This window comes from Rana temporaria, chromosome 3 (assembly GCF_905171775.1).
Source record: "Rana temporaria chromosome 3, aRanTem1.1, whole genome shotgun sequence".
NCBI classification, from domain to species: domain Eukaryota; kingdom Metazoa; phylum Chordata; class Amphibia; order Anura; family Ranidae; genus Rana; species Rana temporaria.
Window position 1 is genome coordinate 159,504,159 of NC_053491.1, and position 6,000 is coordinate 159,510,158.

Here is a 6,000-nt window from a genome sequence, read left to right on the forward strand (position 1 = left end):
TATGAATTTACATGTAAAGTGGCCATTTAAAAGAGTAATGCTGGTCGTGTCATTTTAGTTTAATTTAGGTTTACCTTCTATCCAATCAGTAAGTCAGCAGCTGAATTATGAGCTAGCTTCTGTAATTTGCATATTGGTCATATGTCAATGCCCATAAAATACATTAAAATGCACACAGAGCCCACATTTGTTATAACATTAATGTATTCCTCTTTGCAAATAAACTTTTTTTATGAGATCCTTTTGAAATATAGAACAATAAAAATGTCATCTTAAATGGCTGGTCAGTATTGTTTATTGGGCTGTCACTATAATTCCAAGTGTGAGTTTTGTATTCTGTCATGTTTAACCTGATTCTGTTGTGTAGTGCATTGCGACTTTAAATACAATATGAAGGCAATACACTTGTGAATTCCCTATTTTCATATTTTAAGCCTTAAGTAAGAAATGTTATCATGTTGATTTAAAATTATCACGTAAAAAAAAAAAATAGAATGACTGATGTAATTAGCTTGATGGTGATGCTGCTTAAAGAGGAACTGCAGTTTGCTCACATAATTTGTAACAAAAACCATTTATGCCATTCTGTAGGTTCCCTCCAACCACTTTGCAAATTATTTTATATATACTGTGATTCTGTACTTGCCAAATATGCTGCAGAAATGTCACTCCACTGAGTCTGGCTGCAACCATTTTAACTATGGGCAGCTGAAGCTTCTGCCTGTTCACTTGCTGGATTTACACAGACACACCTCCAGCTCTTCAGCTCTCATTGGCCCTCTAATGACTCACACCCCTTCCTTCCTGGCAATCTCTCAAGAGAGTGAGAGAGAGCTGTGTATGATGTTACAAGCCTAGGTGAATGACAGACAAGAAACAGGAAGTGGGCTGTATAAGGTATTTACTGGCAGAAAAATAAATGTTTTACTATCCAAAGTTAAAACAACAAGAGCGGCAGATTTAATAGATGGAAAGTTGAACAAATGACTGAAGGTCCGCTTTAAAGTATGATGTTTCTAAATATCTTGGGAAAGGTTAGGAGTCCTGCAGTACTCAAATTAAAGGTACCAGATTGTTTAAAATCCTAGGGTTTGTTAAAAGAGTCTTTTAAGCAGTTTAAAGAACATACAGTGCCTTGGGTATGTACCATGAGATTGAAAAGTCAGCACAAATGCAATAAATGGTAAACATTGTACATTACTGAAAACAAATGCATGCAAGATTAAACCCTAGGAAAGAAAACAGATTTATTATAGTTATAGTGTGAATACTATTAGCAATTTACTAATACCGGTTGAACTGTAGTCATTTCTACATCTGCTGCTATTGTGTTATTCAGATGGTTAGAAGCAACCTGTAGTGAGCATATACTATTTTTTTCAAAAGCTGTTCATACGATTCTTTTTTACATTTTGTTTTGCAAAATAGTGTGTAAGTTCCAAGTTAAATTGATGAGAGCTTACACAGGGGTAAATAGATTGTTCACAGCCCCACATGACCATGCTAAGGCCTTTGATTGATTGACTTCAATGTAGGAGAAGGAAAGAATCACATGCTCCATTTCCCAGAGGTACTGGGTATTTATTTTTACTCCAAGTCAAATGTGGGAAGGTAACAATATTGTATATGGTTGGGGGAGGGGGCTATTTATGGAAACTTGTTGCTATGCCCTGCATGGCAAAGCACAGGTTAACTTTAACCTGTTCCTTACCGAGTCACTGTAAAATGTCTGCACAGGAGGACCATGGATCTGTGTGTGTAAACTCACAGGCCTCGTACACATGACCGAAAACCTCGTCGTAAAGGAAACTTTGTTTTCCTCGACGAGGTTCTTGTCAGGCTTGATGAGAATATTGTCAAGCTTTCTTTGCGTACACACTGTCAAGACAAAATCTCGTCGTTCTCAAACGCGGTGACATACAACACGTACGACGCCACTATAAAGGGGAAGTTTGATTCCACTGGCGCCACCCTTGGGGCTGCTTTTGCTAATCTCATGTTACTGCGTGTTAAGTAAAAGTTTGGTGAAAGATGATTTGCGCTTTTCAGTCTGTTACATCGTGACGAATGTGCAATCTCCATTACGAATGCTAATTTTTAACGAAGGCGCGCTCCCGTCTCATACTTTATTCTGAGCATGCGTGGGTTTCTAAGCATACACACGAACGTGTTTTTCATCGTAAACCAGCCTGACGAGAAACACGACGAGGAAATTGAGACTCCCGACGAGAAAAAAGAGAGCATGTTCTCTTTTTTTCTCGTTGAGATGCACGACAGTTTTCTCGACGAAAAACATACACACGGCCGTTTTTCTCGGCAAAAATGCTCTGCCAGCATTTTTCTTGATGGATTTTGCCGAGGAAAATGGTCGTGTGTACGAGGCTACAGATCCACATCCTGTCAGAGGAGAAGAGACTGATGTGTGTTCCCAGTACAGAGGAACGCAGATCGGTCTCCTCCCCTTGTGAGTCCCCTCCCCCTACAGTTAGAATCACTCCATAGGGAACATATTAAACCCCTTCCTCACCCCTAGTGTTAACCCCTTCCCCCCTTCCAGTCACATTTACATAGTAATCAGTGCAGTTTTATAGCACTAATCACTGTATAAATGTAAATGGTCCCAAAGACGTGTCCGATATGCCCGTCGCAATGTCACGGTCACAATAAAAATCACAGATTGCCGCCATTACTAGTAAAACAAAAAAATGCCATAAATCTATCCCCTATTTTGTAGATGCTATAACTTTTGTGCAAACCGTTCAATATACGCTTATTGTGATTTTTTTTTTCCAAAAATATGTAGAAGAATATGTATCGGCCTAAACTGTGGAAACAATAAATTTTTTTTTAAATTGTGGTATTTATTAAATCAAAAAGTCTAACATTTTTAAAATTGTCGCTCTTCTGTTGTTTAGAGCGCAACAAATAAAAACTGCAGCGGTGATCAAATACCACCAAAGCTCTATTTGTGGGGAAAAAAAAACATAAAGATTTAATTTGGGTACAGTGTCCCATGACCACACAATTGACAATCAAAGTGCGACAGTGCTGAAAAATAAAAATTGGTCTGGGCAGGAAGGGGGTGAAAATAGCCCTGTATGGAAGTGGTTAAGGAGCTGCAGAGGTCTTACACAAAACATGAAGAATGATCAATTACATCAAGCTGTACTGTATAAGTACAATGCATTTTGACAAATTAATTAAGAGACATTGAAAATGACATTGATCTCATAGATATTTTTTATCTTCTCACATACACTATAAATCATAATATATATTGTGGCTTAGGACTCTTTAAGTGTCTGCAATTAGTCATCTCTGTCAAATACCATTACGCTTTCTATTAAATACTCAGACACACCAAAATACCTTGTATTTCCTTGAGATGCGGTTACACAACTTTAGAGAACAATTCCATCTTGTGGTTACAGGGAGCTTAATCCTGTACTTGTCACTATTAAGATCCCAGCAGTGGTCGACACAAGTACCATTAATTTTCTGGAAGTGACAGCCTCCAGGGAATTTAATGGCATCACTGCTGGTATCTGTATTAAGCCAAAGTTGGCTTAGTAATTATGAGCCAACTACAAATCGTGTCTTCTATACTTAGATTTTTTGTTTTGTTTGAGAATTTTTTGGGTTTAAGAACATTTTTGTTGCCGTTTCTAAAAACAGGTTTATACAATGTTATATATTTTGTGATAGGCGGTACCATTAAAACATGTATTTCCCTCCATTTACTTGAAAAAATAAATAAATCCTAAAGCACAGATTTGAAATCAGAGTTTATTATTTTCCTTAACCTTGACCTGTTTAATGCAATGCCAAATATATAGAGAAAAGTCTAATATTAAAATTGTTTGCTTGCAGAACGAAGTGGCGTATTCTCATATGAAAAAGCAAATGTACATAGATTAACACTTATCACCTTACATTTCTATTCCCAAAAATAATCTAGCAATATGAATAATGAATATAACTATGACTAATCTTTTCTGTCATTATTGAAACCTAATGGTAGTTTGAACTTATAGGGGCTGTAAAGGTTTTTTTTTTTTATGTTTTAAATAGGTTTCTTTAAGCTAGTGCGTTGTTGGTTCACTTACCTTTTCCTTCCATTTCCCTTCTAAATGTTTTTGTTCTTTGTCTGAATTTCTCACTTCCTGTTCCTCCTCAGTAAGCTTGCCCCCATCATCCGAGCCGTTATGGCTGGCGGTTAGTCAGTGTGCTCGCCCCCTCTCTTGGGACTACATCCCTGCGGGGAGATGCTGAGATGCTTACTGAGAAGAAACAGGAAGTGAGAAATTCAGACGAAGAAAAAAAACATTTAGAGGGGAAATCAAAGGATTAGTTTAAGGGAACCTATTTAGAAAATAAAAAACAAACCTTTACAACCCCTTTAAAGGAAAATTGGATTGGTACTAAAAACCTGTCATAGGCTATTTTAATAAACAGAACACAGACTTTTAAGTTTTTACATCTATACAAGCAGTCTGTTCTATCCACATAAATGAATGGTTTCCAGTGCCAGAACAAGGTCTTCAGCAAGCTAAACCAGATTGGGTTTGCATATCTGTTTATACATTGCCCAAGGTGATACAGGGCACAGAAATGAAAGCTGCTGTCTGCCAGCCCCAGTATTGATACCTTTTAATCAAGGGAAAAACAAATCAAATGTGGATGGATATTGCAGCACGATAAACAAATGTGACTTTGTTGTTACAATGCATTTATGATTAAAGAATGCAAACAGTTTTCAGTCTTCATCATAAGGCAACAGGACTTTGCTGTCAAAGAACAAACCCAGCTATACTCAAACCACTACAGAATCCGAGACAGGCACCTTTCCTGCCTATGTATCAACCTAGCGCTTCTACTCTTAAGCCTGGTACACACAAATGCCTCGTAAACACGATCAGTTTTCCCGACAAGAAAAGTGTAATGTGAGCTTTTTGTCAGGAATTCTGACCGTGTGTATGCTCCATCACACTTTTTCTGTGAGAATTCCTGCCAAGAAAAGATTGAGAGCAGATCTCAATTTTCGTGACAGGAAAAGTTCCTATCGGGAATCGCAGTTGTCTGTATGCAATTACGACGCAAAAAAAACATGCATGCTCAGAATCAAGCAGAAGGGCCGACTGCCTATTGAACTTCATTGATCTTGGCTCGTCGTATGTGTTGTACGTCACCACGTTCTTGACGTTTGGAATTTCAGCCAAGATTTGTGTGACCGTGTGTATGCAAGACAAATTTCAGCCGTTTCCTGCTGAAAAAAAAAACATGTTTTTCATGTCGGAAAAACTGATCGTGTGTACAGGGCATTAGAGTTTTTGCACGAAAAAAACTGACAGCTCCAGTCGGAGCCGCTGTACTAACCATGCAAGTTGTGTTCTAACAGGGGGACGCCCCCCACCAGAACACATTTCAATCAGGTCTCTGCCATTGGCTGAGAGTGCTGTTCAGGAGTCGGTAGACTGCTGTTTTCCCAGCATACATGTCCAACATACATGCCGGCTTCTGTTGGACAGACTGATATACACAGGGGCCGAATGGTCCTGTGTATATGGGGCTTCAGTGGGTACAGGGCCTCGTGTATGCGGGGCTTTATTTTGCCGTGATCAATCTCTGACATCTTTCTTTTTGCAGAAAACTTCAGTGGCAGTTTAACAGTGAGGTCTCGTATACACGACCGTTTTCCTCGACAAAATCCATCAAGAAACTTAGTGGCAGAGCTTTTTTGCAGAGGAAAACGGTCGTGTGTATGTTTTTCATCGAGAAAACTGTCGTGGATCTCGACGGGAAAAAAAGAGAACAAGTTCTCTTTTTTCTCGTCGGAAGTCTCAATTTCCTCGTCGTGTTTCTCATTGACGAGAGACACATTCGTGTGTATGCTTAGAAACCCGCGCATGCTCAGAATAAAGTATGAGACGGGAGCGCACCTTCTGTAAAACTAGCATTCGTAATGGAGATATCACATTCGTCACGCTGTAACAGACTGAA